The sequence below is a fragment of the Alligator mississippiensis genome, chromosome 3, assembly GCF_030867095.1.
Source record: "Alligator mississippiensis isolate rAllMis1 chromosome 3, rAllMis1, whole genome shotgun sequence".
Classification (NCBI taxonomy): Eukaryota; Metazoa; Chordata; order Crocodylia; family Alligatoridae; genus Alligator; species Alligator mississippiensis.
Genome location: NC_081826.1, coordinates 84905205 through 84918113, shown reverse-complemented (window position 1 = coordinate 84918113; position 12909 = coordinate 84905205).

Here is a 12909-nt window from a genome sequence, read left to right as displayed (position 1 = left end):
GAATACCTGAAAATCAAAGGCTACAAACTTTTGGGTTTGTGTTTTTTTAAATGCAAGATAAAAGTCAGAAATATATGTCTCATCAGTTGTATGTGAACTATGCATATATCTTTCACAAACAAATAATAAAGGGCAAAATTAAAAAAAAAACAGAAAAGGGGAGAAGGAAGAGGAAGGAACAGAAGAAGAAAAGGGGAGTGTACAAGGCCTAATATTTTAATTGCCAAAATAGTCTGAGAACCGTCCCAAACTACACTAAACTTTTCAAAGCAGGTAAGTCTGCTAAACATGCCTCTCTCCATAGATGCAATCCATGCCAACTCATCATACCTTTGAAGATATCCTACTTTTCCAATGCAGTAATATAATCCTTTAATTCCAATCTAATACAATAAGGCCCTCTGTAAGAGCACAATCTGGGAAGGATTCTGTTTGAATTTCTTAGGGATATACCCACAATACACAAGTATTTGCCAAAGGTATCAGTGCTGTGTTCCAAACCATGTTAACTTTAGTTATACTTCCCTTGCAACAAAAAATTGATAAAATTGACCGAAGCATATGGCCAAATATTATTTGCAATGTATCACATCTCTAACATGTATCTACTGACAGTATGTTTAATTTTTAAGTTCAGCAGGAGCCCAATACAGATAGAAACTGATCTTTTGTTAAATAAAACCAAGTCTCAGATCAGTTGTGGATGCTCAGATATTGTGAATTGCTGATTTCCACTGGGATTCTGTCATCTGGATACCTAGGTCTTCATTCCATCTCAGTCATACTCAGTCTGTATTAGATCTGTTATGTGATATTGTATATTCATAGAGTGATGACACAGAATGGGGAAGAGAAGCAAACATTTTAAGGCAAAAAACATTTCAAGGCAAAAAAATAATATATCTAGAGTATTTGCTGCACCTAAAGCCTTAGGTCCAAACTGATTTTCTAAGACTTGATCGCTATTCAATTGTTTTCAGAAGGTCAAATTAATCACATAACTCAGAAAATAATTTTTTTGAATCACTGACTACAGCTATAAGGAATAAGGGTGATATAAAAAGCATTAAAGGTAGGAGATAATGAACACAGGGTGCTGTCATATGCAGATGATGCCCTAATATTTGTTACAGCCTAGGAGATCAGTTTCTGCCCTCTTGTTATTTATTAAAGGCTGCAAACTTTGATTTGGAAGCTACAATAAATTTTTCCTAGCCAAATTGTTCTGGCCAAAGTCAAACATGGTTAGAGTTAGCACAATTTAAGCAGGCAAACCTTCCCAGGAGAGCTCTGCCTATTTGAAGTACATGATCAAGCTAGTAAGGAGGAACTGATTACATGAGTACCCAGTGTATACATACCTGAATAAGCTGTTACATTTTCATGTTGAATAGTCAAGGATGTTTAATTTTAATCCTGGCATTTTTTTAAAAATAACTGTACCAAATTTCTTATAAATAAAACATGCTATTGAGTGCTCAGATTGGTGTGTCCTTGCACGGAACAATAAAAAGAGAGCAGCCCTCCAGCTTTTCAGACTGTTCTAAAAGCTTGCTGGAAGTAGGTACTCAGTGCAATCCTGATCTATACACAACAATGGTAGTAGTTACATTTACTGCGAAAGCCGTGGTGCCCTCTATTCTGAGTATGTGCCATACTGGGCATGTCTATATGTGTGCTTTAATGTGCGTTAGCCTATTTTACTGCACATTAAAATGTCATGTTAAAAAGTGTGATTACTCTAATGTGCAGTAAAATAGGGCACTGTGTATTAACCATTAATTAAAAACTGTCCACGTTCATTACTGCGTATTAGGGCAACCTAATGCACATTTCTTTAGTACCTCATATTGGACGGCGCTTTTACATGTGCTTCGGTGGGGTGGGGTTTGGCACCTTCATTAGAGTGGATCTGAGGTGCTCTAATTAAAATGTCTCTGCATCTTGTGTATCAGTGTCCTTGTGCTTAAAAATGGTGGCGGGGTGCTTGAACTAAAGCTCATTCAACGAGCTTTAGTTCAAACACCCCCGCCACCATTTTTAAGTGTGATATTGTAAATGACCTTTCCTAATTGTCTGTGATGTCATCATGAAAAGAATTGATTTTTCCTTTCTTTAAGAAAGGAAAAGCAGAAATGGCTTGTTGGGAAGATGCTGGGCATTTTCAAAACCAAGAGAGGTGTTTCACAATGTAAAGGGCAAGACATTTTATCTTCCTATACGTTTTACTGTGCACCAAACTGATGAACCTCCCTAAATAATACCTAGCAATATGCATCTTCATGTTTCAACCAGATGCTATCTGTTTTACCAAAGTCATCAGCCAATGTCATAACAGAATGTGCACAGTATTTATTAGAACCAAAGCCTTTTACTGCACACTGATGAGCTTTTATGCACAAAATGTTCCCTTGTGAAGCAGAAGAGGGTGTTACTTCGATAGTTACATGAAATAACCTTAACTTTGCTTCAGGGTATTTATAACCAAAACATGCAGAATTATTACACCATAAAGTCTGCTTCGCTGGGTCTTGCTGATAAAAAAAAAAATGAGGCCATTGTAATAAAAAAAGACAGACAGACAAGAACACTAAATACAGTTCAGATCTACAGCACTATATTAGCCCGGCAATGCTTCCATTCAATTGAAATCCTGGGGGAAAAGCCAATGCTATTGAAACGCTGCAAATTAACAATAGTATTGGCCCTGTACGTCACCTCTCCAAGACAACCAACACATCAAATACCTTTGCTTCCGTGTGGAAGCAGCAAGGGGAGAAGCATGAAAGCAAAATGGATTCCCTTACTCTGCCATGCTAGAGGCAAATGCAGAAATGCTAACTTTCTGCTGTTGTAAAAGCTAAGGCAAGGTAATCTAAGGAGTTATGGAGGAAAGCAAATATTGCTCTATCAGACAAAGAACAGGACGGAAGCATTTTTAATTGATGCTAGATGAACATAAAGACATAAAGCTGGCATCAAAGAGCACGGTCATGCCAAGCACATATTTTAAAAAGTCTGGTTTACCCAGGCACGTCCCTGAAGGGCAGCATGAAGTCAGAAGCCTCCTGGTGTTTGCCTTTGGGCAAGAGCCAGTTAAACTGGTTTCATCTAGCAGATGAGCTTGTAAGCTTCAAAAATCCATGTGTTGTTCCTGCTCTAGATTTCTTACCAGCCCTATTCTGAATTTTCCCAGTATTTCCCCTTTCCTGCCCCCACCCCCAGACCTGCTTTTGGCAATCCATGCTTATTTTTCCACAAAAAAAAATCCTCACAATGAATAACAAGAGCTGCTGGACCATAGCACAGTAAAAACCAGGTGCTGGGGAAGTGCAAGACTGCTGTTAAAAAGATAAGCTGGAAACAGGGGGACTGTTCCTTGTGGGACATTTCTGTGAAAAGGAGGGGTTTAAACAGATAAAAGTGCCTGGCTCAGGAATAGTCATTGCTATATTTTTCTCACTCTTGAGATCATTTTGGATTATTTTTCTACATTGTTTTGTGGCTGGAGAATACCAATGCCGTCCCCCCCCACCAAGAAGTAAAAATGGCATACCATAGAGCATAATAGGGCTTTCCTCTGTCCTTCCCCTAACAAGGTTATAAACCCCTATGGCTACTTGGGGCTAGGGCTGTACTGATACAATTTATTATGGTAGTAGAGGGCTCCTAGTGTGGACACAGCTCATACCAGCAATACTGTGCTTGTACGGACATATCTTATTCCAACTCTGCACTCCTCCCTCCTGCCCCTAAGCAAAATGAGGCACACTGGTAAAAGTGCAGATTTGCTGGCATTACTGCATCTCCACTAGGGACTTTTGCCAACACAGCTGTGTCAGTCACAAATCACACCTTATCACCCTCCCCCGGCTGACGTTGCTCTGCTGGCAGAAGTTTGTAGCGTAGATCTGGCCTGGGATGAAAATGAACCGGGCTGGCTCCAACATGTGACCAGAACAGGCCTAGGGCAGACAATTATTAGGGGCAGTGCAACATCCAGATACTCTAGATTGGTAGTCAGACACTTTTGGTTTGCCTGGGGCAACTGAACCCTTAGGAGCTAGCCTTGGGAAGAAACTGGAAACATGTTTTCTACCTACTCCCAGTGCATTATTGTTGAACATAAACATCTCACAATGACATGGCAGGACTCTTTACAGAGCTTAACAAAAAATTCAGTCCCTGCTTGGAAAAGTTAGACAAGGATTTCCACAGATAGAAGCACTGTTTGGGTAATATATCCTTTGCCAAATGGTCTACTCCTGCTCTCAATGGCAAGCCTCTCTGCTGGAGTAGGGTCAGGTCCTGATCTGGTTAACACTGAACAACACTAACAGACAAAGAAAGTGTGTAGGCATACAGGACAAGGGTCAGAACAAATCAAAATAAGGGTCTCATTAGCCAGTGAGAAAATTATCTAAAGGGATCATACTATTAGAAGAGAAATGAGACAAAGGCTTGATGGAAAAGATGGTGAAGACGTGGGTTTTCAGGAGAGCACTTAAAAAGGGCAATGGGAGGGGCCGTCATACCAGGGATAGCAAGAGGCAAGATAATGGTCCAAAAATGAGAGCAAAAGAAAGAGCTGGAGGGGGACAGGGGGGGACAGGGGGGTGCGATGTGAAAAATGGGTATGGACAGTAAGGCAACAATGGGGGCGTGGGGACAGTAAAGAGAGGAGATGTAAACATAGATGAAGGCCTAGAAATCAGGAAGAAGAATTTCTACAGAAGGAGACCCAAAGCCAGTGAGGGCACTGAATAATTATTTCTACTGCAGAACCTTTGACTAAGTTGGAGAGGGAAGTAAGACTGAGAGGGTATATGGGAAATGTCCTCTTCTGTGCCTGGACCTGGGAGGATATATTCAGAAATATAATCTGAAACAGGGGTCTGTGGAATGACAGGTGTTTGCTAAGACATTTATGGGGCTCCCAGGCTTCTCTCCAGAGGTTGGAGCAAACTCTAGCAGCAGCAGCATCTGATAGAGGTAGTCTGAGAAAGTGGCCATTTTTCCCAAGGGGCTGCCTCTTGAAGATCTCATTTACTTCAGTGGGGATATTCAAGGGTGCTGAACATACTCTAAAAGGGAGGTTTAATCAAGGTTGTAAAAGCCTAATTTTAAGCTCCCCCCACCCATATGTTTAAAAATGTTGGCCTTTGTATTTTATTAGAGCATCCAAGGGAAGCAATACTACCTGCCCTGCTTCCTACTCCAGTACATGCATGCCCAGCACTCCGCTCCAGGGAGCTTAGCAAAAGATGCTTTAATTTCATAAAACAGATTTGGGACTCTTAAGAACAATGAAGTGAGGCAGCTGTTTGTGTTGTCCATTGTGAGCAATTTAGCTTAATGTGATGCTGAATTCATCTGTATAATACACACAGATGCTACAGCAAGGGCATAAAAACCATTCAATAAATAGCGAAGAAGTGAATATTTTCTAATTTTTAAAAAAATCACATTGACAAATGCAGGAATTTGCTACTGTACATCTGCATCAGCTATGTAACCTGACACCTAGCTATGCTAACAGTCCATTGATACCCAGCATTACATACAGATTCATAAAAAAGGGTTATGATTTGTGGGGGAGTAGTTACTGCCTGCCAAGACAATTATATACATTTTACAATAGATTGTGTATGTATGGCTGGGAACCCTGCTGTGTTAATTGTGTTTTTATTGGAAAAATATGGATCTTGGAGTGATTTTTAGAGTACTGAGAACATGGCATAAGTTCTTAAAACCACAGTATTTTTAACATGGGAAGGGTTGAAAGTAAGTAGTTAATTCTACAATTGACTGTCACTAAAACAAACAGACAAGCAAGCAAGCAAAACAAGAAAGAGTGAACAATGACAACGGATCCCAGGTCAGCAGGATTCACAAACACGTGCCTAACTTAAGCCTCGTTGAAGTCAACAGGACAATTTATGGGCTGTAAGTTAAACACATGCTTAAGCATCTTGTTGAACTGTTTTTCTCTATACCAGTAGTCTCCAACATTTTTAAGGTGAAGATCACTTTTTGAAGGAAAGGGCAATCCAGGATCTACTGCCTCCCCGGCCCAGCAGGTCAGTGGGGGTTGGGGGGCAGAGGCGGACTGAGGTGTACTGGGGCCCCGGGCAAGCACAAAATTGGAGGGCCCCTCTGCCCATGGGAGCTGGGCTGCAGGGGAGGACAGGGGCCCCTTCCCCTCCAAGTGCTGGTGGGGTAGGTTGGGTGGACCCCACCAGGCTAGGGGGCACATGCCTGCCTCTTCTCCCTGCTCCCTACCCCCACGATGGCCAAATGTACACACACATATGCACACAGGCACACGCACTCTCACTCTCTGCACATGGACATAGACAGACACACACACACTTACACTTTCCCCTCACAGGACCTTCCTCTCCCCCACTCTTGATCACATGGAGGCAGCCCTCCGCCCCCCAACTTTTCACGCAAGCCGCCTACGGCTCAGTCTTGCTGTCCACCTGGCCCCTGTTACACTAACCTGCAGGGAGCTGCTACCCAGCTGTCCCATGCAGCCATGCAGATGCAGAGGGCTGGGCTGGGCCAGGAGTGCCATGCCGTGTGTCTGTGGGCAGGCAGCGGCACTGGCAGGAGTAGCTGCGGTGGGGCTAAGATGAATTTTGGGGGGCTAAAGCCCCCAAGGCTCTCCCAGTGCTGCCGCCTACAAAGGTACAGCTTGGTACGCCTGGGGCCAGCAGCAGCAGCAATCTTCCCAGCACTGGGTGGGCAAAACATCAAAACAGCATTGAAACAGCAAAACAGTTTCAACGAAATGAAACAGAACCGTGCTTTTGAAATGAAACAAAACTCAAAACCAAACACTGTTCCATCAAAACATCTAAATAGAAGTCGAAGTGGAACTACACTGTTTCTCACAGCCCTAGTAACCACATTTTTAGATTACCAGCACTGCTGTAGACGGTAAAATCCCCATTATCCGGCACGAGCCCATGCTGGGAAGATTGGTGCTGCTGCTGGCCTCAGTCGGATGCACCAGCCTCCTGTCATCCAGCAGGCAGAGCGGGGGCCTGCTTGTACCCCCAGGAGGGCTGCAGGGCTGTGCCGGACTCCTCCTGGGGGTGTGGGCCCCTGATCTGCCTGCCGGATGCAGCATGGAGTGGTGGCAGCGCAGGGCAGCCCATGTGGAGTGGCGGCAGCAGCGCTGCCACCATGTGCGAGCTTTCCCCCACCTCCACCGCATGTCTAGCCAGTGGAGCAAGAGGGTGAAGTGGGGTGGGGGCAGCCGCCACATGCGAGCTGCCCCTCATGTCCAACCAGCTGCTTAAATTCTGGTTAACAGAGTACTCTAGCTAGTTAAATGCCGAATAGCAGCGATTTTACTGTACTAAACTGACAGGTTCTTCGGTTGGCCCAGCTGGTTTTCTAGATTATTTACCTTGCTTTTCATTCCTCAGCAATAAATAAAAGTAAATACCATAATGTTTTTTAGTTTATAACATTTCCAGGAGTGTACAATCTCTCACGTTCAAATTCGGTATTGACACCTAGCCATATGTTTCAAATTCTCAGCTACAAAATATTTTTGTAAAGTACCTAACCTGGTCTCTTGGTCTAAGGAAACATAGGAAGGGAAAAAAATGAAGATAGTTTGAGGAAGCTGTAGAACTGGACTGACACTTCAGAAATGTCCAACATCCCTTAAAGATGATCTGGGGAAGAAGAAATGTGTTTATATGCTTCAGGAGGCATGAAAATATTTTTCTACTGGTTCTTTAATTTAGAAGGAGAAGAGGACTTTCCAGTAGAAAGGAACTAATAAAATCATAAGTTTAGGGGAAAAACTGAAACTTGAGAGAGGAAGGCATTTTTAGACAGTTTGCTTGAAATGTCCTGTTTTTGTTTCCATATACTTAACTCAAACTCCCCGCAGGCACTTCAGAGAAAAATTCTGGGAACTTTGGGTGTGATGGTTAAGAAGTCCTCTTCTGAAACTCTGTACTTCCCCAAGGAGTCCCCTAACTGTTCCTTGCTCTTACTAGACTTGGTGTATGCCTGCTACTTCTAAAACTCCAAAACACAAATGGAAGCATACATTTTTGAATAGGGAAGAAAAACAGCAAAGCTTTTTGTATGCAGAAGAAGTCATGTACATTGTTTTTCCATTTATTGTTCAGGTCAGTTTTGCAGATATTCAAGATATAGCCAGCTGGTAGTCTGATTGAACACAGACTTTGTCTGTGCATCAGTCTATAAACCTTGGGAGAATAAAAAGCAAAATTTAATTTGTAAGGCAGCAGGCTTTCCCAGAAGTCACTTCTTTGCTTGACATAAGTTTAACATGGCTGACTAGCTCCTTTCATCCCAGTAGCATGTCTACCTTTCTTTTTACTTTAAAGAATGAAGGAAATCGATGCCATTTCCCCCTCATGCTCCCACACTGTGATTTAGGTCATTGGCCTTCCTCCTATTATTGTGTAGAAAGGAAAAAGTGCGTTCTTGTCTTGTACCCCCAGAAATGTCATACTTGTGCACATCTGTATCACTCACAGGCTGTTGACTCACACTTTCAGTTCAACAATTCTCTTGTCAAGATAAAAACACTAGCACCAAAGTTATTGGTGACCCTAAATGCTCAGTCCGTGATAGTGCCCTCCTTCAGCTTTTCTCCAGGCTTCTGGTTTGATTTGACATTTAAAGGGCATTTTTGCTTTGACATCTAAAGGACCTATATTGTTCCTTCCACACCCTTTGTGCTCCTCTGCTCCGAAGTTTGGTATGAATAAGAGATAATGGAATACTGGATATTGCAATGGGCTTGTCATGACCCAAAGGTCTGATTTTTTTTGTGTGTGCTTCGGCACTAAGAATTATCCCCGCGGGTATACAGCTTCATTGCACGGAGGAGTTCTGCTGCGCAGAGAACCCGCGTGCAAAGGAGTGTCCCCGCCACTTTGCAGCGATCTTTGCAGGGTGCATTTCCTTTGCAGCACAGAAATGCACGGTGCAAAGGTTTCCCGCTCGTCGTATGCAAATTCGTGCCCCGCAATTGGCTAGTTCTAAATTATTCACACATGGCGGCTAGCGATTGGTCTGCTAGCCGTATAAGAGGCTTGAGCAGTTTCCGCCCAAGCCGAAGAGGACTCCGCATCCATCTCGTGGGGACTCTGAGTGTGCGCGGCAGGGTAATAGAAACCCTGTGTGTTGCTCAGAGGAGTTTGGCGGCCTGATCCACCGCCCACCTCTTCCCGTCTTCGAACGGAGCCTACTATAAGACGTAACGACGAGTTTAATGCGCGCTTGTCCTGGACATCCGGAGTTTGTCTGCATGGAGCCTAGCAAGCTCCACGTGATTGTTCGTGTTCTGTCTGCGTGGAGCCTTGCAACCTCCACGTGTGTTCGTGTTTTTTGTTGTAACCGCAACTCAAGCAAGTTCTCAGCCTACACCACGACCATCTCGGTGTAAGTAAAATAATCTTAAAATCAACCGTTACGTGTCTGTGCCTAATTCTAGTTCGGCGCCCGCCCTCTCCGACCCGGCCTGCCCGGGCTGCTGGCCACAGCCTGCGTGCAGAGTGATGAAAGCAACCCGGGGTCAGACCCGGCGCGCACAGGGCTGAGCTTGGGGCCCCTCATCTATCAATGTTCTCAAATATGTGCTTCATTTTAAATATGTCCCGTTATACTATGTGCTCCTATTTCTCAAAAAAGCTAAGCACACCCTTAAGTGCTCTGCCAAAATTCTCGGCACCTTATGGGCCCCTTGAGTCATTTCATGTAAAGCTATGTGAGGCTTCTTTTGCCAGCTTTCTTTTTGCAACTACTTAAACAGTGCTTCAAGTAGATGTCTTGGCCAGCTTCTCTAAAGTGGTTGGGACAGCAATATTCAGACTAAGGTTACTTTGGTTACAGGCGCACATATATTCCCCCTTCCAAAAGGGGGATGTTTCAAAAGGGCAGCAGCTGTTACTTTCCAATTGTTACCAGTGGACAAGCAGGGAATGATACAATCCCACTTTAAGGCTGGATGAAACAACGCTCCTCTTTTGAAATGGCTTCAAATGTATGTGTCCGTGTAAATGTAATCTACTGCATACCAGCTGCATAGGACTGAACATTTTCTTGACATACCAAACTTTCAGGTAGAAGCAATCCTGCACAGTGTGCATTACCCTCTCTACCTTAGTACCTAGTGTTTCCTTCATTATACCCTATCTTTATTTAGAATGCAAGCTCTTTGGGGAAGGAAGAATTTAATTTACTGGTCTACAAAGTGGTTTGCATGCCTTAAGTCCTACAACACCCTAGCACAAGGTAAGGTTCTGGTCTTACACCACTGCAACACCTCATCTACGCTGGCAATAAATTCCTGAAACCTGCCTACACCGCTGCACTGGTGATTTTTACCAGGTAGCTTTTAGTGTTCTTGATGCTTGTCTGTTCAGACACCCACTTATTTGTTATCACCATGTGCTGCGGTGGGCACCATTAAAAGACTCGGCATTTATCACCAATAGCCATTTATCACAATAGATTTAACTTAAGATCAGAAAGTATTGCTTCATGTCTGTACAACACCTAACAAAGCTGGGGGCTCCTAGAATGCAGAGAATATACAGCAACATATTAAGGGGTGCTGAATACCTACTTTTCAGCAACTCTGTAACGGGCAACATCTTCCATTGTAGCCACTATTGTGTCATCACAAAAATTAAAAAAAAAAGACAGCTTAGCAAGCGTTTGAAGCTTTGCAGTAAAGGAAATAACGGGAAATTATGCTACTCCAAGGAAGAAAAGCCACAGCATTCCAGAAACATGAAATGGTAAAATACAACATTTGCCTACCTGTAGATGCAGAACTGTCTCACTTCACAACTCCTGGCCAATACAGATTCTAGCTGTTTTGTAACTGTCTCTCAAAGCAGATAATAAAAGGTCTAATACAGCACAGAAGTGGGTACAGGAAAGACATGGTTCCTCGACATTTTGATAAATGCAATTTTTTTCAGCCTAAAGACTACTATTCCACTACTATAGATATATGATCTTAGCAGCAGTCTAAACCCTTGATGGGCATATTAACATGGCTTTAAAATAATTTTATATCCAGCTTATGGCAGAGTATTACACCAGATTGATTTATGTTACAATATCTTGAAAAGTCAGCACAGTTCTGTTCAGTTTACTCAAAAAGCCAGCTGTGTTTAAAGGCATGATTGAGAAAATGGGAGCAAAACAAATGTTAGTGGATCTCATTATTCAAGTCAGTGTGTGGAACAATTTAACGCAATTAGGTTGGCTATACAAAAATGATCTGTGCTATTGAGCATACTAATTTACTCACAAAAAGTGACCCAAGTTCCTTTAAAAAAAAAAAAAGTGCTTCTCCAACAAGGAGGATGATCAATCAAAAATGAACTTGAATGCATGAGACATATGAAAACCCCAAGTTACACAGAATATATTTGATTTTTCTTAAACATTATTTCTTTGTACTTCCCCACTAGTCTTCAAAGTATTCAAAGTCCACTGCTCATGCAATATCTGGTTTCAGGCAAACTGCATGGCAGTATGCCGTAGCTGAAAAAATATGCTTGAAGTCCGCATTCACAGGCGGCTTTAACATCCTAAGGAAAACGCTTTGTTTTTGTAGCCTGAAAGTATGTCACAAACATGAATAGAATTATATGCTCACTCTCCTCACCCTCAGTCCCCTTTACCTTAGGATAAAATTATACACTTTCAATTACAGGGCCAGTTAAAATCAATACAAAGGTGGGAGAAAACAGACCATTTTTCTTATGGAAGTAACTGTTTTCATTAATTTTTCATTAGCCCTGCCTTTGTTTTGCTATCCATCACTGAAGGAGCTGGTATGCAGTAGATTACATTTAGGTTATCTTACATGCTCCCAGGATTTAGTAGATATTGCTTGATAAAGCTGCAAGCTTTATGGCTTTAACTTATGTCTATCAATAACGAATCAGAGAGTATTTTTCTGCAGTACTGTTGTCTCTGTGCCAAACTGCTTACTCTTTGAATAGATACAGTGGTTAAGGTTGTTAATGCAGTAGCCTTTAAAAGTTACTGATCCAAACACAGTACTACTGAGAGACAGGTAAGCAGAGACTGAAGGAAGGTGTCCATAAGGAGCAATTATCTTCAGCTTTTGTTTTTTATTTCACAATGTAGGGCCTGGCTTCAAACACACATCTGTGCTAGCAACTGGAACTTGAAACATTTCTGTTCATTCCTCTCTCTCTCACCAAAATTCAGTATGAATTTCCAAAACTATGCCCTTTCCCTCTTTGGTACAGAAGAGAAGCATCATAAGTAGAAAATTATGGACATTAGTGAAGGAATTGGGCCAGACAAAGAAGATGAAGTAGCTATTGAATATAGAGAGGATATTTAAGCACACTTAAGGAAGGAAGGGAAAAAATATCCAAGGGAACATGCAAGTTGAACATGCTTGTGAGAGCATTAAACAGAACAAAACCAACCATTGTTCAATTGTGGCTAATTGACTTTGGTGTCTGTAAATCTCCACTTTTATAAGTGTTGTAGCAATTCAGTGTGCCCAAAGCACTATTATTTTGCATGAATTACTGCAGGGAACTTTCAGGCTGGTGGTGCTGGGTGGGTGCCTTAGTGCCACCCACTTCTGAGTTTGAACCTGAGTGCTCACCAATGATTTGCTTAGACAAATCACTTCTCCCTACTTCAGTTTCTCCAGCTGTAAAATGAGCATACTCATCCCTCATTGGTGAGGAGCTGCTTAATTAAAAGGTTTGCACAGTGCTTTGAAGTGGAAAAGAATTATGTTGATCCAATGCTATTATTATGGAGCTGCCTAAGCACATACCTGAGCAGAATAAACAGTCCTTAAGACCTGGAGGAAGAGGCAAGTAGATTCACTACCAATTT